This window comes from Monomorium pharaonis, chromosome 6 (assembly GCF_013373865.1).
Source record: "Monomorium pharaonis isolate MP-MQ-018 chromosome 6, ASM1337386v2, whole genome shotgun sequence".
Taxonomy (NCBI): Eukaryota; Metazoa; Arthropoda; class Insecta; order Hymenoptera; family Formicidae; genus Monomorium; species Monomorium pharaonis.
The window spans coordinates 13,521,122-13,542,401 of record NC_050472.1 but is presented as its reverse complement, the minus strand read 5'-3'; the positions used below and the strand labels follow the sequence as shown (position 1 = coordinate 13,542,401).

The 21,280-nt window shown below is 34.8% G+C and overlaps 2 protein-coding genes across 5 annotated transcripts in view; one reads left to right on the top strand and one right to left on the bottom strand.

Moving 5' to 3' along the window:
- Nucleotides 1-21,280, top strand: part of LOC105831606 — an 81,832-nt gene that overhangs the window by 2,271 nt on the left and 58,281 nt on the right. The gene's annotated exons all lie outside the window — the stretch shown is intronic.
- Nucleotides 1-21,280, bottom strand: part of LOC105833732 (doublesex- and mab-3-related transcription factor 1) — a 104,681-nt gene that overhangs the window by 27,954 nt on the left and 55,447 nt on the right. The window lies entirely within an intron of this gene.

Sequence of the window (21,280 nt, the reverse complement as noted above, 5' to 3'; positions counted from 1 at the left end):
TGTTAACGATGATCCACGCAGCATGATTATTATAATTGTGAAATAAAATGTACTACATAACAACTAAAAAATATTGCAAAGAAGATTTAATGTAACAAATGTAATGCAGGACAAAGCAAAATTGTTTTTATTAATATTATTTAGTTAATAAAAAACTAACACGTAATTTTATGAAATTAACATTTTATACAAACATTTAATAATAATTAATGATTAATTAAACTTTTTATAATTAAAGTAATAAAACAATGTTATGTGATCGAATAAAAATGTTAATTTCTGTAGAATAAAAGAAAAGTAATATTTTATGCGTTCTTATCCATACAGTACCAATTATTACAAACCTTTTAAAAAGATTTGTAATAATCGGTACTGTATGGATAAGAACGCATAAAATATTACTTTTCTTTTATTCTACAGATTTCAACATTCCATATTTATATGCAACAATTCTAAAAGAATTTTGCAAAATTAATTATATATAAAATGTGACATAAATGTTTTTAAAATCTATTACATACGATAAATTTAAACCCACATATTCAAGTAAAACAGAAATTATTATGACGTCTATATTCCAAAAATTTCAAAATGATTAATAAAAATTGCTTTTCCATCAATCACGATTTAATTTTATGCCATTATTATGACTTTTTGTCTATTTCATTTGGATATGACTTGTGATAATATCACAGCAATATACTGATATTGAATTACATGTGCTTTGTATAATCCTACTGTAGGGTGAAAAGAACCATTTTTATGAATTAGATAGTAATAGTAACAAATTAAATAATAAACAGAATTTGTTGTAATGTTTTATCAGATTCTTAAATTTAAAAATTTATTTTGAGCCTTTCAAACTAAAATTGATAAATGTGATTTAAATGTGGATTTTAAAGGAAATATTCAAAAAATGACAAATTTTGGCTACGAATGAATATCTTTAAATTCTATGCAATTAGCAATTTGAAAGTCTACATTCAGGAAAGAAAGTTTATTTACTCAGAAAAGTTTGGGAAATTTTCGAAATAATAAAGTAAATGGTTTGAACATTAACAACAAAACTTATTTTGTTTTTACTGAACAATAGATTTTAAAATTAAAAATATTTATATTTAGCATATGTTGGATAATTTTTTAATTTTAAAAATTGTGATGAATTATTATCTTCAGAAGAGTGTTTTTTTTTAACAAGAGCTTGTTAAAAAATTATGAAATTTAGGTTGTGTTCCGAAATTCACCAATGTAGTACATGTAACATAAACTATAGAATTGCTCAAATTGAGAAACGGCAGCTTTCCAAAAGTGAGTATAGTGATAACTAAAACATTCTGCATAGATGCATTTTTTAAATATCAAATTGAAAAATTTTATTCATACATACAATACAAACAATTATAAAGGGCTCGTTAATACTAAGCAAAAATAATATGATAAACAGGTCAATGTATCGAGCCAAGACGAATTTTCTTAATACATTATAATTAATTAGATAAACATTATATAATTATAAACGCGACTAATAACACTGTGTTAAAGAAACGTTTCGACTATATACTTAGTCCTCTTCAGTCATAATACACTACCAATATGTATGAACTTAAAACATGATTGAAATGATGGACACGAAAATATAATTAAACAGTTAAACAAGATGGCCATTGAACAATCATAAAACAGCTCATTGCGTATCAAATTATGTCATAATAAATAAAAACGTAAACCAATCAATAATATAATTAAATGAATAATAAAATGAAAAATAATGAAAATTTTTCGTAAGTCGGTTTTCATATTAAAATAAATTTATAAGATTGAAAACGATGGAAACTGTGTTATGAATAACATAAACTAGTATGCGTATTGCAGAAAACTGTAAACTTATATATGTTAATCGCAGATCTTAAAACACAATATTAAAAAGAGCAACAACACACAAAGTATTCGACAAAGCGCTAAAGACAAGCGTAACGTTCGGTAGTCAGAGGCAAAATGAGCGAGACTTATTTTCCGTTAGTCATTTTCGACAAAATGTCAAACAAACAATAATAAGAATTGTCAAGACACTCCGTGTCCTTCTGTAAATTGATGCCGTTAACTTGCTCCTTAATATGAATCATTTCTGAAATTAACCTTTTTTGGTTCAGAATCTTGATTCAGAATCTAATATTTTAACGTTATTTCAATCAAACACGTGGTTATTTTTTAGCATGTGTTCTGTTACCACGGAGTGTTTCGACAATTCCAATTTAAAATTATTCGCATGTTCTTTAATCCTGGTACTTAAATGTCTTTTGTCTGTCTTACATATGACGCGTTACAATTTTTACAGCATATTTTGTAGACAATATTATTCATTAGATTTATATCGGTTATGTCCTTCTGCACCCTGATGAACACGTTCAATTTATTGAGTCATCGAAAGCCATAAACAAATCTTTAACAAAAGATGAGGCTGTTTCAGATATGTGTCTGATATAAGGTAATACAAAATACTTTTTCTTTATGCGTTGACTTTCAGTTTTAGCCTGATTAGTTTGAGAGTCTGTGAGTTCCACTTGATTATTGAAATGTTTCTTAAGTCTGTTATTAATTTCATGAAAAACAAGATCTAGTGGATAACCGTTGTCCAATAATATATTGGCAAAATTTTAGATTTTTTTGCCAAAAAAATGAATCTGACAACATAACTGCTCTATCTATTAGACTATAGATTGTTCCTATTTTGTGACAACGAGGATGATGCGTAAAAAACGACAAATATCTTCCCGAAAACGTATCTTTATGGAACCAATCAATTATGATCTTGTTGTTCTCTACTCTCAACAAAAGATCCAAAAAGCTGAGACAACGGTCTTTTTTATGTTTTCTAAAGTAAACTGAAGTCTCACATGGAAGCTGTTAAACATGTTGACAGTTTCGATGGTTTTTTGTCAGGGATACAGATAATAGGATATCATCTACATATTGATAATAAATTGGAATTTCGAATTTTAATGCTTTCAACGCTTTGTTCTCGAGATCCTGCAACACTAGATTAGCCATAATAGGTGACAGAGGTGAGCTCATCGGGGTTTCAAATGTTTGCTTACATATTTTATTGTTAAATGTGAAAAAGGTTGACGAAAGAATGAAATTAATGGCATGTATAAAATCGTCTAACGGAATGGAGGTATTATTTTCAATAAATGTCCACTTATTTTTAATGCTCTGTATCGCAAGATCCCGAGGAGCCATATCCCGGAAACAGTCTCGAATCTACTACAATTAGGTAGTACAATTAGTAATTTTTGCTTTCCTCCTCGATTCAATAAAAAATGTACCGTCCACGAGGTCATAAAGGATATAAAAAATTTTAACAAATATATGGACCTAGAAGCAATAACCAAAATGAGAAGTGCGGTCATTCTACAACTACATAGTTTTCTAACAAAGAATCATATAGTCAACAACATTGATAAAGAGCTGTTAAAATTACATAAAACAACCTTTGAATTTTGCAAGGAGAATCCCAATGTTATCTTTACTAGAGCGAACAAAGGTAACGTCACTGTCGCTTTGGATAAACAGGAATATATTACAAGAATGGAAGAAATTCTGCAAGATGAAAACACTTACACGATGGTTACAAAAGATCCGAGTTGCATGTTGGAAAGAAATTTAAACAATATGTTAAGGGAGTGGTTACGTAAAGGGTTTGTTCAGAAAGAAACCTATTGGGCGCTTCATTCAAGCGACTCCAATTTACCTAAGGCCTTCCTAAAATTCACAAACCGAACACACCTTTAAGAATTATTGTTTCATCGGTAAACACTGCCTTATACCCACTTGCGAACTACATACATAAAATCATTAAAGAAAGCCTACCCGTTTACAATAGACACGCCATGGACAGTTTCAGATTGTATGACGCTCTCTCGGGTAAAACTATATACCGTCAACATATATCTTAATATCGTTGGATGCAACTTCATTATTTACAAATATACCTCGAGATCTTGCGGTACAAAGCATTAAAAATAGGTGGACTTATTTATTGAAAATAATACCTCCATTCCGTTAGACAATCTTATACATGCCATTAATTTCATTCTTTCGTCAACCTTTTTCACATTTAACAATAAAATATGTAAGCAAACATTTGAAACCCCGATGAGCTCACCTCTGTCACCTATTATGGCTAATCTAGTGTTGCAGGATCTCGAGAACAAAGCGTTGAAAGCATTAAAATTCGAAATTCCAATTTATTATCAATATGTAGATGATATCCTATTATCTGTATCCCTGACAAAAAACCATCGAAACTGTCAACATGTTTAACAGCTTCCATGTGAGACTTCAGTTTACTTTAGAAAACATAAAAAAGACCGTTGTCTCAGCTTTTTGGATCTTTTGTTGAGAGTAGAGAACAACAAGATCATAATTGATTGGTTCCATAAAGATACGTTTTCGGGAAGATATTTGTCGTTTTTTACGCATCATCCTCGTTGTCACAAAATAGGAACAATCTATAGTCTAATAGATAGAGCAGTTATGTTGTCAGATTCATTTTTTTGGCAAAAAAATCTAAAATTTTGCCAATATATTATTGGACAACGGTTATCCACTAGATCTTGTTTTTCATGAAATTAATAACAGACTTAAGAAGATTTCAATAATCAAGTGGAACTCACAGACTCTCAAACTAATCAGGCTAAAACTGAAAGTCAACGCATAAAGAAAAAGTATTTTGTATTACCTTATATCAGACACATATCTGAAACAGCCTCATCTTTTGTTAAAGATTTGTTTATGGCTTTCGATGACTCAATAAATTGAACGTGTTCATCAGGGTGCAGAAGGACATAACCGATATAAATCTAATGAATAATATTGTCTACAAAATATGCTGTAAAAATTGTAACGCGTCATATGTAAGACAGACAAAAGACATTTAAGTACCAGGATTAAAGAACATGCGAATAATTTTAAATTGGAATTGTCGAAACACTCCGTGGTAACAGAACACATGCTAAAAAATAACCACGTGTTTGATTGAAATAACGTTAAAATATTAGATTCTGAATCAAGATTCTGAACCAAAAAAGGTTAATTTCAGAAATGATTCATATTAAGGAGCAAGTTAACGGCATCAATTTACAGAAGGACACGGAGTGTCTTGACAATTCTTATTATTGTTTGTTTGACATTTTGTCGAAAATGACTAACGGAAAATAAGTCTCGCTCATTTTGCCTCTGACTACCGAACGTTACGCTTGTCTTTAGCGCTTTGTCGAATACTTTGTGTGTTGTTGCTCTTTTTAATATTGTGTTTTAAGATCTGCGATTAACATATATAAGTTTACAGTTTTCTGCAATACGCATACTAGTTTATGTTATTCATAACACAGTTTCCATCGTTTTCAATCTTATAAATTTATTTTAATATAAAAACCGACTTACGAAAAATTTTCATTATTTTTTATTTTATTATTTATTTAATTATATTATTGATTGGTTTACGTTTTTATTTATTATGGCATAATTTGATACGCAATGAGCTGTTTTATGATTGTTCAATGGCCATCTTGTTTAACTGTTTAATTATATTGTTGTGTCCATCATTTTAATCATGTTTTAAGTTCTTACATATTGGTAGTGTATTATGACTGAAGAGAACTAAGTATAGTCGAAACGTTTCTTTAACACTGTTATTAGTCGCGTTTATAATTATATAATGTTTATCTAATTAATTATAATGCATTAAGAAAATTTGTCTTGGCTCGATACATTGACCTGTTTATCATATTATTTTATTCCAAGTTTGACGTAGTATCTCTACTAAGTTCGCCTATCTTGGTTTCTTAAACGATGTCCATTACGTCCAATAAATGTTTTATTCTCAATCTAATTTTGAAAACATGCAGTTTTTTTCCATGATACTGATTGGTTCTCTCACTTGATTCACTTTGTGTTATTAGAATAAATGTTAGCTGCCTTGTTTTATTTATAATACTTCTTAATAAATATTATAATGACTGTTTAACATTATGTGTGTAAGGATTAAGAAATATTAACATAAAAAAGAGTTGTTAAAACTATTTGTATAATAGTCATTTCTTTTTCGTGATGCTGATTGATTCTCTTGCTGTATTAACTTTGTGATCAGCTGTTATTGCGAAATAAAATAATAATTTGTATAGAAGAATATTATAATTTATTTTTAAAAAGTAAATAAAGCTGATATAATAAAATAAAATAAAAAATAAAAGTCTAAATAGCGCGTGTCTGTAATTATTAATGTAAAAAAGTACATCAATGTAATAGATTAACATGGCGCGAGGTGACGTGACGAAGAAATAATATACTTTTTACTATAAAAAGAACTACATATACACTTTATACACACATAACGTTCAAAATTTGACTGAGCAATTTCCTTGTAATGTACGTTTCGTACTTGATTCTGCGGTTACAATGATTTTTCCTTCCCTGTCCAACTGAGGACGTTTTTTGCGCGCGTATACTTTTTTTGTACCTTTTTTTGAAAAAAGTAACTTTATCGTGATTTCACTCATTTTGTAGTCATCAGTGTCAGGTATCTTATTTTCAAAAATAATATATATGGAGATTTTAAGACAATTTTAAAGTCCATATCAAATTAAAAATTGAGATTGAGATGACCTTGTCGATGTTATTCAAGGTCAAGTCTATATCTTTATCATGTTTTTTTTTTAATATTCTATAAACTTTGACTGAAACCTCAGTGAATCTTAGCTCTCCTATCACAAAAAAAAGTTCAGACATGCGGTATAATCTTTTGCTAATTATCTGCTAATTTTTTTACTTTAGTCCCGAATTTCTTGCTGCTATTTGTTCGCAGGAAATTAAGAACAAAAGTGAGGGTGCCAGGTTTATGTGACGCTAGCACCTATACTAATAAAAAAATGCATAAACAGAAAAACAAATACATCAGAGTCTCTGCTCATTTTGTGCTTTAAGATACTGTAAACGTATATTAAAAATATTAAATTATCAAAGTATTGGTACAGAATCGTTATACTGTAACGGTATAAGAGAAAATGGAATAATAAGAAGTTAACCATACACAACAAGCTTAAAAGTACTTCTTCAATCAAATACTTATAAAATATACAATAAAATTTTTAAATTTGCAAAATAACTTTAAAAACTCTTATAATTCACAAAAATATAAGAATAAAGTACCTTTAAAAAATTAATTGCAGCATTGACCTTGGTATTAAAATAATCTCTTTATCCGTTTTTAAAATATCTTGGTCCTGAATTTTTTGCTTAATATTTAACTTCTGTAACTCAATTGTTAAGGTGACGGTGTTAACGCGCTCACAAACGTAAAGTATCTTTAAAAAATTAATTCCTGTATCGACTTTGAGATCAAAATGATTGTCTATTTACCTTCTCTTAAAATATCCTGGTCCCGAATTTTTTGCCTACGCTGCGTAGGTAAGGCAGATAAATAGATGATTATTTTCATATTAAAGTTGATGCAGCATTTAATTTTTCTAAAGTACTTTACTCGTGTGTGCCCGTCATCATCCTCACCTGAACAATTGAGTTACATAAGTTAAATATTGAGTAAAAAATTCGGAGCCAGAATATTTTAAAAGCAGATAGACAATCATTTTGATACCAAAGTCGATGTAACAATTAATTTTATTAAGATACTTTATTCTTGTGAGTGCGTAGGCTACGCGTTCCCAACTTAACAATTGAGTTGCAAGTTAAATATTGAGCAAAAAATTCGTGACCAAAATATTTTAGTAGCAGATAAATAGATGATTATTTTTATATTAAAATTGATGCAGCAATTAATTTTTCTAAAGTACTTTACTCATGTGTGCGCGTCATCATCCCCACCTAAACAATTGAGTTACATAAGTTAAATATTGAGTAAAAAATTTGGGGTCAGGCTATTTTAAAAGCAGATAGACAATCATTTTGATATCAAAGTCGATGTAACAATTAATTTTATTAAGATACTTTACTCTTGTGAGTGCGTTAGCACCGCCAGTCAGTGCCGGTCCTGGAGGGCAAACGCGTGCCCCGCACGCGGGCGGCCGGATTAAGGGGGCGGCCGAAGATTACCCTCGGAGTCTTAATGTTTTATAAAAATTAAGAAACAAAATCTTCCAATTTGTAAAACGATAATAATGTGTAAAAATAATTACAACATACCCCACATAATGTGAAAAAAAATTTTAACGGAATAACGCGGGGCGGCGAAAAATAGGTTTGCACACGGGCGGCCAAGTATCCAGAACCAGCGCTGCTGCCAGCTTAACAATTGAATTACACGAGTTAAATATTAAGCAAAAAATTCGGGACCAATAATGTCTATATACATATGTATGTACGTATATACATGTATATGAGCATGTATGTACATTAGGGTGACTCTTATTCCTCAGAGTTTGAATTTTCTTTGCGCTATCTCCCAGTTTGGTTTCATTTTATGAAAAAATAATTTCTATAAAATCTCAGCTCAATCGAATAAAGAAAAAGGGTGCCTCCAGGACCTTGAAAATTGAAAAAAATAAAATTACAGAAAAAATCAATTTTATTTGTTTATCTTGCGTAATATTAATTATATGCAAAAAAGTATTGTACAAAAGTTGTAGATTTATTAAAAATGCGCATATTATCATGTACTACTTTTTCTCGTACGACTAATGATTTCCGAGGAAAATGTGAAAATCACTTCTTTTTACTACAAATCTCGACGCTGAGATAAAATCTCTTTTTTATATCCTGGTAACTTTCGACGATAATCACTTATAATCTGAAGTACATACTGTTCCTGTTGCTCATTTTTCGTCAATAATTTATTATAATCTTCCATAAGCTCGACCCCTCTCTCAGCCGAATCATTTACAACTCTCAATTTATTTACTAATTTCAGATCTTTTACAAAACTTTCATTTTTATGCCACATCAACGGTTCTGTCTTAAGGAATTCATCATTTAATACAAATCTTTTGAAAAATCCTCTAGTTTTGGTGGAAACGAATTGTTCAATTCCGTTGTTAACAATTTCTGGAATTTTATCGATTTGTATTTTATTCGCTTCTTATTTTTGTTTAACGATTCTGTTTCGCAATTCAAAGCATTAACCATTTTTATTTTTGATTCAAATGACAAATTTGTATCAAAGAAAGCTAATGCAACAACTTCAGAGCCCAAATACCATAAATGATTTCTTAGTTTTTGTAAAGCAACACGAGAAATACCACGATCGATAGCTTGATATTCAAAAAGTTTCGAAAGAACCGTGAAATCCAGATACGGTGCTTTGGCAGCAGAAGGCGCACAAAAACATACACTGACAAGAAAAATACAAATATCATAGATCGCATTTTCTTCTTGTAGTGATAATACAAATTCACCACGAAACAGAAAGATTTTTAAACAATAAATAGCTTTGGCTATCCACCTTGCATGATGGATGGCTCCCGGAACACGGAAAGATATTCCACGAGATGGTGCTTTGTCAAGAAAAATTGCTGTTAATTCTAAAAATTCTCTATAATCCTCTCTAGGTTGCTGTTCCCTCAAAGTAACAAAATCAAGAATTCGAGTTACATTGTTCTGATTCAAGTGTCTCTTGACCTTTTTGTTTTCAATCCCAGATTAAAAATTATGAACATTGATTCCAGACCAAGCGTTTTGAAATTTTTTATGATTAATACATTTGGACCTGTAGTTTTACCCATTTTTTCCTCGAAAACGCTTCTAAGAATGCTTTCATATATATGATGTCTACAAGGTAAATACAAAAGATCTTTTTCTAAAAAAATTTCTATCAAAACGCACGCACCGCTAAATCTTCCAGTATTCGTTGCTGTTGTATCGAAAACTAATACTTTAATATAGTTCTGAAGACCCCATTTAGCAAGAGTTTTATAAACAGCAGATGCCTGCTGTTTTCCTGTTCCAGATTGCAATCTAGGCACCCTAAGAAGTTGCTCTGTATCACCATTCGAAAAAATCAGGAAATCTGTCTACGGTCTCTTTACCTGTTAACGCTAGAAGTAATTTACTATCCCAATGCACGACAGCAGCTTGCAAATTGGTGTCCTTGAAGTGCTTTTTAATTTTAGCTGCCTTTTCTTCGCGTATTTTTTTCTCTAAAAATGTGAATGGATTATCTGTTGATGACAAAATCCTAGACATCATGACTCAATGCTTCGGTAGTAGCAATCAGAATATGAATTGCATTCTTGTCACTAATTCTACATTTATCTAAGGCCGCAGCAAGCTTAGTAGTCATTACTTTACGGCGTCCTCTCTTTTTTTTTTGCTTTTGGTGATACAACTTCTAAATCTTCTAGGAGAGGATGTTCTACCACAATATTATCAGTGGAATTTCCAGCAACTGGTACTACATTGATACCTGATTCTAAACTGCTGCTTAAAGTTGACGACATCAATTGGGCAGTTTGCTCTAAAAAAAAAGAAGAGATTTAATGATAGGAAATCAAATAAAACAACAGAAATGTGTAAAAATTATCATTGAATGATTGAAAGTTTTTTTATACATTACTCACTTAGTTGTTCAATTTTACGATTGCTTCGCTTTTTTTCTAGCCAAGGCTGTCTCTTCTTGTTCCGCAGTTCTTCTTTCTTTTTTAAGTTTCTCGTAATTGATTCCGTACATGAATCCTGGCCTTTTAACCTTTGATTAATCAAAAACTGCTTCAATATTAATCAAGTCCAAAGCGTTGGTATGTGCAATGTTAAAAAGATCCTCGAGTTTCAATTTAAAATCTACTTTTTTCTTAATTACCAGTCTCCCGTGACGTAGCGTTTTTTTGTAGTTGTCTTCATTCTTGGTACAAAGCTTTTAATTTTGAGATGCTTATTGGATGGAAGTTTCTTATTTTTTTAGTTGGAATTCGTGCTTTTTCCCAAAAAACCATTACTTCCTGCAAAGCTAATCTGGTACTTTCACGTAAAGTTAACTTCACCACACGAATATTGAAAAATAATACATTTAACACTTGTTTATTTGATGGCAATTTATTTCCAGTTATATCATGCGAGTAATATCCAAGTAAATAAATTTTCTCACGTAAACGAACAGAAGACATTGTGACATGAAAATTTGTTTTTACTTGTCCGAATTCTGAGAGAGAACTGTTTTTGTTGACGAACATCTGCTCACGTGCAAGCATTAGAGCCAATTTCACCAATCACGATTAGATGAACCGACGGTCAGAGTTATCAAGGCGGTCAATATAAATCTCGTCTTGTCAGCTTTGATGTCAAAGTATTCACATTTGTTGGTCGTCCTGATAACTCTAACCGCCGCGCGCCGGTTTATGTAACAGTGATTGGTGAAATCGGTGCTTAAACGAAAATGTACTTTAAACGAAAATAATACGCAAACTACATTTACTAACGGACTAACTAGTAACTATACTGTTGTAACGGTTCACCTTTCCCGATCGCCTCGGACAGGCTCGCCGGATTCCAGGATTCGGGAGAAGGAGGGAAACCAACTTGCGTATACCGATATTAAATCAACAGTTCTTTATTCGAAGCCTTAGCCTATCTTACATATTCCTTATGCTACCTTATGTACTACTTAGTCTATGCGGGTATATACAGCAATGTACAGCTTAACCTAGTGACGTCAGTTGGACGGGAGCGCGCTAGTGCGCAGCACCTTAAACGCGGTCGCGATCCGTGGTCGCCAGCAAGAACCGGCGGGCAGGGTGGCCAAGTAACCGGCCCCGTTGGGGATGACAGGGATGGCCGAATGCCGGCAAGCACCGAGCGGTCAGAACGGCCAGGTGGCCTGCTCCGTCGGCGGATACAAGGAGAGCCGAATGCCGGCAAGAACCGGGCGGCAGAACGGCCAGGTGGCCTGCTCCGTCGCCGGACACAAAGATAGTTGAATGCCGGTGAGAACCGGGCGTCGAAGTGGTCCGGAGACCTACTCAGTCGACAGGACGGGACTGGTGCTCGATCCGGATCGAGCTCGGCTTTTATACCCGTCGGGGCGATCCCCACGCGTTGCCAGCAGCGTGGTGGGATCGGTTCCCGACGGGGATAGTAGACTTTCGGGAGGGGCGTCCGTGGACGCCGAGTCCCTTGGTGGGGCGGATGGTCGGCCCGGGACTCAGTGACGAATTGTCACATCACCCCCCCTTTTTAGGGGGGAAGGCGCAGGGTGGCAAGGGCCGGATTGCCCGGGGCTGACCCCGGCGATCGAAACGGATTACCCATCACCCGGTATTTACGGCGCACCACGGCGGCGTGAAACGGCACCGCCACCACCCTCCCGTTCGTAACGCCACGCGCACCGGGGGGGTGTACTCTACCGGCGGTGCCGTTCAGGAAGGGTGGCGTGGACCAGACGGTGTGGTAACCGTGGTGCGGCGGCAGCGTGGTTGGCGGCGTCGGGGGCGACGCGATCGGCGGCGCGGTCGGTGGCGTCGGGGGCGACGCGATCGGCGGCGCCGGCGGTGGCGCGATCGGTTGCCGCGTGATGGCCGCAAGGGGCCTGTTTGGCGCGGCGCAAGGCGGCACGAGCGGTGGTGGTGCGGGGGGCGTGGAAGGAAGCGGGGAGGGAGCCTTGGCGGCGTACCCCTCGGGGGGCTTCCTTCGCGTCCGGCGTCCCCTGGGTGGTGGTGAGGGGAGCTGAGCGAGGAAGCTCGCCTTTCGCTATTGGTCGGCGTCGGACCGTTGAATGGAGGTCCCTCGACGAGGCACCTTTGGGTGGTGGTGGCGGTGTAGGCTCCTTTGGCCGCCTTTCCACGCCGTCCCCTCGTCCCTCTCGTCGCCGCTAGAGCTGGAGATCTCACCTCCAAACATTGCGATCATGAGCTCGCTTCGGCTTGCCATGCTGCAATGAGACATCTGGTCAGGCGTGCGTCGCGCCTTATATAGGTGGTGCGGAGCATCTGGCTAGTACGGGTGGAGGTTGCGTGAGTGGGGGATGACTCTGACGTATCTTAGGGCGGGTTTTCATGCCTCTTGGGTTTGTTCGGTATTACGATACTTATCTTTTCCACGAGGGTGGTCCTCTCATTCGTCGGCCGGTGTTTCTTCTTCGTCTGGGTCGGCGTTCCCCTCTTCGTCTGTGTCGGTTTCTTCCTCCGTTTCTTCCGCCGGCGTCCTCCCGTTGGTCTGGCTTGAGGTGCTGGACGTGTATGTGGCGATGCCACTTTCCCTGGGCATCTCTCAGGTCCACCACCACGGAACTATAAATGCGCCGCACCTCCACACCTTCGATCTCCTCATACCGCGCGGCTTGCGAGCTTAACTCGAGCAGGGTGGTCTGTCCTGTTAGGGGGACGAACAGCTGGTAGTCGGGATCCATGTTTTCGTAGATCTGCTCGACACGGTTTCGCTCGGAGTATCCCCCTCGGCTCGGCGCATCATTGTGGTCAGTGCTGTGGCGTAGACCTGGAACGTCTTACCCCTGCGCTGGTGGCGACCTTGGATCTCCAGTTTCATTCGGCGTTGATAATCCGGAGGTAGGAATGCTTGCCGCAAGTTCTCGGAGAACTCCTCCCAGGTGCTCCACTGGCCGGCGTTGTTTCGGTGCCAGAGGAGAGCGTCGCCTCGTAGCAATTCCGGCAGTCCGAGGAGGAGGTGCTCTCCCTCCAGGCCGTAACTCAACTCCTCGGTTCGCTCAAGGAAGGAGAGCGGATCTTTCCCGTCGAAGTGGTGCCCCCACTTCCGGATCTGATTGACTAGTTTGATTCTTTCTACCGGTCCGGGTGTCGTCCTTGGGGGCTCCTGGTAGGCGGCTCTTTCTTGCTCCATTGTGTGGCTCCCGGGCACTGGTTCTGGCTGATTGGGCATATCGTCGTCGGCTGGCTCGATGAAAATTTCTGGTATGTCAGGAATCTGGAGAACGCCGGGGTATGCGGTGTGAAACTGGCGGAGTCGTTTTCGAAGAGCGTCCAATGCAGCGGCGGCGTCTATTCCGTGCTGCCGAGTCCCTTGGTGGGACGGATGGTCGGCCCGGGACTCAGTGACGAATTGTTACACTGTAATTATTGTACTGGAGTAGCTTGATTCGTGACATTACTTTTTCTCGGAAATCATTAGTCGTACGAGAAAAAGTGATAGGCAATAATATGCGCATTTTTAATAGATCTACAACTTTTGTATAATACTTTTTTGCATATAATTAATATTTCGCAAAATGGACAAATAACATTGATGTTTTTTCTGTAATTTTGATTTTTTTCGATTTTTATAAAGGTCCTGGAGGCACCCTTTCCCTTTATTCGATTGAGCTGAAATTTTACACAGATTATTTTTTCACAAAATAGAAACAAACTATGGAGTAGTGCAAAAAAAATTCTCAAAGAGTTTTCACCAAGAATAGCCAATAAAAGCCACCCTAATGTACATATATATATGCATGTATCTCTCCCCCTCTCTCCCTCCCTCCCTCCCTCCCTCCCTCCCTTCCTCCCTCCCTCTCTTTCTCTCTCGAGTGCGTGTGTTATATGTATCATTTTAGTATGTAAGTTAGATTGTAAGAAAATGATTTTGTATTGAAGCAAATTATTTGGTTTAGCCGCGCCAAGTTTTTGTAGTAAAATATTTATTTGCATTAAAGTATTTATTTGTAATATTTATAATTTATTTCTATTAAAACTTATTCTTCCGCTCAATATTATTTTCTTTATTTTTTGCCAATTTGCTTCCTGACAATTGTTTTTTGCAGGCGCACAGCAGCCTCGTATCGGCGCACAGTAGCCAATAATTTAATACAAAAGGCTAATATTTATAGTTTAATCTTATATTTAAAAATTTTCTTAAGTTTATTGTTAAAATACTTTGTAATTAACGAAATTGTATCTAAAGACAAACTTAAAACAATCAAAGCCATATCAGACTAGAGATTGAGATTGAGATTGAATTAGAATTTGACCAACTAATTGGTTACATTTCAATTCAATCTCAATATCAGTCTCTAGTCTGATACGGACTTAATGAAAAATCAAACTATAAATGCCAGCCAAAGAATAATAAAGTAGAAGTTCTAATTCGTATAAAGATCACTTTATAGTTGGCGCATGTTCTATATATATCATTATTTTTGTACAGAAAGAAAACGTAACACTCTCATTTTAAAGTATTAAATCTAAAAAATTGTTTTGTATTATAAAAACTGGCTAAAGAATAGTAATACTATTTTAGTTTCTATAAAAATATTTGTTCGTATAATTGGCGCAAAATATTTAGATATCACTATTTTTGTAGAGAAGTTATTTTGTGTGTGTGAGTATAAACTTTAATTTCAGAAATATATATTATTTAAGTTAAATTTGACATACTTAGTATGTTTTACTTAGGTTGAATTTGACACACTTAGTATATAATACTTAGGTTGAACCATCCAAAAGTATATATCACTTAGGTTGAATTTGATTAAAAGTTTTGTTTTGAATTTGTGATTTTTTCCTTATATTACTTCGGTTGAACCAATAATTCTTTTGCTTAAAGGAAAAACCAAACACTTGGCGCCTTTTTTTTACCTTTTTTAAAAAGGTAATTTTAACCATTACCTTGACAGGCGGACTCGACTGAACTCGACCGCCAATCAAGACACTTCGTTCTATTCTTCCGCGGACACGAACATGCACTTTTTGTCAATTCTCGTGCCCCTGCCACGTTCGTAACCATCTATCGCGCGAAAAGTAAAAGTACAAATCTCCACCATCTGTCCCGGACGATAATGAGGACGTTTCTTAAAAACTTTACTTTTGCGAAACTTTAAATCACGATATCTTCGCTCGTAAGTCACGTAGCGAAAAAATAAAAACACTTTTGTATATAAATATCATTATATAAATCGGATGCAAGCTATCCATTAAGCGTATTTAGAAATTAATCGATTTAGTTATTATTGAGATTCGATAATCTACGGAATCTCACAAATAGTGTCTCGCGTAAATAGAGGCACGGCAGTGCCTCGCGCACGTACACTTGGCGCAAGGCACTACCGTGCCTCTTGATAGTTTTCGACTCACGACATAAAGTGGACGATATTTCACAAACTTTGAAAAATACTTGTTTTTGTCCAAATTTCTTAAAAAATATTAATTAATAATTATTTATTGATATTGTTGATAAATCAAGTATCAATAACCCTATCAATTTTTCATACATTAACTCATTTCTATATCAACACAAAGTAAAGTTATCGGTACATTCTTTTTTTTAATGTGATTTCTTTGTTGTATCCCTGGTCTCGGGATACAGTGCGGGACCGCTGCCGATGACTCCTCGGGATCAGGTTTCCAATAGATAACGCCGAGAGTTTATAACAAGAGATATATATTTGTTCTTCCTTTACAGTTTTCGTTAGCGAACCCGGAAGATGTGTTACAAGTATAGGTTGTAGATTAGACGAGCGACATATACTCGTCGCTATTATTATTAGTTATGAGCCCGCTCGTTCTCTTTCCGCGGGCCTTTATATACTCCGCTTTTCGGCTTGTTACCAAGGGATGTCACTCGCGGTCACGGGCCTTTGTCCCGTGCACTAGCTTAGCCAGCAATTGCTAGCTAGGCGCATTCCACCGGAAATCAGGAGATTTCGGGTGGCAAAATGAGTAGTAACCGGATATGCTGCCCGGTGCGATGTCCGGTGTGAAGGCCGGTGTGAAGGCCGGTGCGATGCCCGGTAGCAAGGCCGGACGGTGATATCACGCGAGGTGTCACTCGACACCCTTCTCGTTGTTGCAAGTAAAGTTTGTGTGAGTGTCGCGCACTCACAACAGGTATACCTAATCCACAATACATTTTGAAATTATTGGAAATGTTTTGAAAGAAAATAAAAGGGAAATCTTGTTTTGGTACAGCATCCAGAAAAATCTACGAAATGGGGCTAACAAAGGAAGAAGATACATAGTATATGAAAGAAACACTGAACTTACTCCAAAGATCCTGTTTCTCAAGTTTTGTTTTTGCTCCAATTTATTTGATGTAAATGCAAAACGTGATGCAGTACAACTTGTAATAGTTGGAAAGTAGGTCTCAAATGCTCAATTATTTGAGATTACTATTGCAAACATACAAAAAACATACTACAGATTTTTAACGAAGAAAAAATCAAAAGAAATTGACGAGACTTTTAACGCAGAAGTCGAAACAAACGACAACTGTGAGGTTTGTTTGAGTGCAGAAAAAATACATATTAATCAACTTAAATCATTAAAATGTTTAAAACATTTTTAATAATTTTGTAATAAGGTAAATACAAATAATACATATAAAACATTTGATTTTGAAGATTGTAAAAAATAAAAAAGTTTTTGAACCAAACAAAAACCTCAAATTGTGACAAAATTACTTGAAATTTATAGGTAATATCAATCATTTTTCAATATTAAAAAATTTCGAATTATACTAAGAAAGTAAGAATAAGTAACAAAATCAAGTTGAAAAAATGGTATCCAAGAATGGAAGAGTTAAGAGAGGAAATTCTTTAATGAGATTAAATAAAAAAGTAAAATATTTTATCATTTTGGGAGCTAAAATCAACCTTTTTGTAACATTCTCTTTAATTGATCAAAATGTTTTTATTTACATTGTGAGCATTCAAAAATTGTTTCTTTGAATTTTTTTGATTTTGCAAATTTAAAATAAATTTATTGCTTCCGTTAATATTTTAAATAACAAAGTATTTTACTGCTTATAATGTAAATAAAAACATTTTGATCAATTAAAGAGAATGTTAATGTTATAAAAAAGTTGATTTTAACTCCCAAAATAATAATATACCTAGAGATGCGCACGAGACGAGACGAGACGAGATTTAAATGATCTCGATCTCGAGCTCGAAAAAATCTCGAAATATGCATCTCGGTTTTTCGAGAATCTTGAACATATAATCTCGATCTCGATCTCGAATCTTGACGAGATCTCGACGACATTGACGAATGCATAAACAGTAGGACATACGATGCGGTCCACAAATGAGAAGTGTTTTCTTATTTTCCGCCAATATCACAATATGCTACTTTTCACACATCACGAAACATTCGAAAAGGAGGAACAGCACTATTGCTCCTCTTTTCAAATTGTATTATTAGCAGAAACAAATAATGGGCTCTATATCGTGAGTCTTGTATATGTAAGTATTGTATATTTATATTTCATTTTCTAGCTACATTATAAAATGGAAAAAAATAAGGATAATTTTAACTGATGAAATTATTAAATGGAAACAAATTCCACAATAATTACAGTAGCTGCATATGAATTGCTTCTAAAAATTAAAAAGTTAACATTTTTATTAGAGGAAAAGGTGGTAATATAGCCACCCATTTATATTTTATTTAATAACTTCGTTAATAATCAATATTTTGAATTGAAATTTTATGATTATATTCATCAAAAAGTGTTGTTTATTAGATTTTTAATTCAAAGTTATAAAATATTTATTATATTGTATATTATTTATAAAAATGTAACGATACTGCATAACAGGGTTCTAAATAATGCATTACTTTTTGTAATGCATTACGGTTTCATTAAAGAATATTTTTTTCAATAACTAATGCGAAGATTCTTAATTACGCATTACTTTTGAAATAATGAATGCAATTTTTTTTATTACGCATTACTTTTAAAATAAGTAATGCGATTTTTTTCGTTACGCATTACTTTTAAAATAATTAATGCGATTTTTTTTATTACGCATTACTTTTGAAATAATTAATGCGATTTTTTTCATTATGCATTACTTTTGAAATAAGTAATGCGATTTTTTTTATTACGCATTACTTTTAAAATAAAAAATGCGATTTTTTCCATTTCGGATTACCGTTTTAATAATTAATGATTAAAGAAATAATTACTTATTAAAAAATTAATAAGTAATGCATTATTTTTTTATTTGCATTTTCATTACCCTGCTGCATAATGGACCGAAGAGAAATAGATAGGGTAATATGGCCATCACAAAATAAATGTAAAAAAATTGGTTTTGTTTAAAAAGGTCACAGCTAGTATTTTGTTAGAAACATATATATTTATATAAAATAAGTTGTTATATTAAAAAGGTGATTTTTATTTACATTTAATAGAAGTTAAATAAAAATAACCTAAATCTAAAGAACCTTATTCATTTAAAAGATTTAAAAAAATAAACAGTTTTAAATTAAACCTTTAATCGATTTATCGAGGAATTTTGTCGATGGAGATCTCAAAAGTGACCACATTACTAGCACATTTAGACGGCCATATTGACAACATCTTATTGAATTTTGTATAACTTGAAATATATACAGCTGAATAAAGAGTTAAATAATAAGAAATTAAGTACTCAAGTGTACATACATTTGGATAATAATGCGGTTAAGTTTAAAAAGAATGAGGAAGTATGTGTAATTAAGTGTTAAAATGTACCTTAAAAAATTTTCGAAATTCTTAAAAGTAAGTTTTATAACAAATGTTGATTGTTGTATTTTGTCATATTATTATATAACAGTAGGCTACTAAACAAATGATATCATAAATAATTACTAGAATTTGTCAGCTAATAATGAAGATAATATGAGTGGCTATATTATCTGCACTGGCCATATTACCATCTCCTTTATTATTGTTTATATATCGGTTAATTAATAACCTAACCTATTTTATATTTACAAAAATATCTTATAATTTCTTCTAATGAACTATGTATCTTACAAAAAATTATAATTGCAGTCAATAAAATAATCAAATTAATTTACCACTGATATGTTTTTACTCATGGTGAAAAAGATTTTAAAAAATATTGCCAAATAAAATGAAAAGTTAACCTTGTTAACCTCGTAAATCAATCTTTGTTGTGTTTTTTGAACGTGCCTAACTGTCTACTAGGAGAAACGCGCGAAATTTCTGATTGGCTGATCCCTTCTCTATAACTTTTCCGAGATTCCGTTTTCCGGATTCCGGCTGCCATGGGACAGCACCTTAAGATGATCTTAAATTATAGGATTGTGTTTCGGTTACCTTTTGATTGTCGGCATCCTTAATGTTGATTCTGGGACGAGTCGTGCAAAGGTTACGTTGAGTTACTCTTAACAAGCGCGAGAAGATTTGTTTCCGGCGGTCGATCCTTCCTTGAATGCGCGTGGATTATAGCGCGCCCGAGATATGCCACGCGCGGAGCGCATGTTCGCGTTGCGACCCTTAGCGCGTGTGCCCGTCACGTTAAGGATGAATGTAAGTGATCGAGAGGAACAGGACTAGGGAGAGAGACTGACGTGGTTGCACCTTGAGATGTGCAAGCAATGCAGTGATTGCTCAGATATCAGCTTTTCGGCGTTGGTTTTACCACGCAAGCCACGCGCGATGCACATGAGAGCGCGGTGCCCGCAAGCCTACTCGTGGTCGTTACGCAGCGAATTTGCGTAGGCGATAATGAGACGGACGAACCAAGAGCTGGACCAGAGATATTACGCGTATGAGGAACCACAGTATAAAGCGCACTTTAATCACCCGAAACGCACAAGCAATTAATGTCTCGGAAAATAGTGTTCGATGCTATCGCACAGAGACCTTCCGTAAAAGTGAAGTCCGCGCCGCACAAAGCGAGAGCGACGTCACAGAGAGGGAGCGCGCGAAAAGTAAGAATTTTGGAGACCTGGGAGGTGCTGCCGCGAATGAGCTGTGCGAATATACGATTGTAGTTGTCGGATCATTTCTTTGATATCGATGGCGTTCGGTTGTGTACGTAACAGATTGACTATGAATATTGGCCTATGCATTGCGCTGTTTATAAACGCAGCTACGGCGCGCGGCGCCGAAATTATTGTTGCCTAATTGGTGAAGTAATAAAATATTTTGTCGAGATTTTAACAAGATCTCGACAAAATTTTTTAATAATCTTGATCTCACCGAGATCTTGACATATTAAATCTTGATCTTGATCTCGAATATGGCAAGTAATATCGATCACGAATCTCGTCTCGATTTCAAGACGAGATCGAGATTTATATCCTCTCGTGCGCATCTCTAAATATACTATAACAAAAAAACTAAAATGACTTAATCTTTCATTAATCTTTTAATCTTACTCTCTGCCGAAATTTGAAGTAACGAGGAAGATTTAGTTTTTTATTTTTCTTGTTTTTTATTTATTAAAAATTTTTTTTTGAATTTTCATATTTCGACTTGCTCTTACTCAATTTTATATTCTGGTTAATTAAAACAAATCAACTTGTTATGTTGTATACTCTAAGTTGATTAATTTTTATATACATCCAAATTTCTATAAATATAAATGTTATTG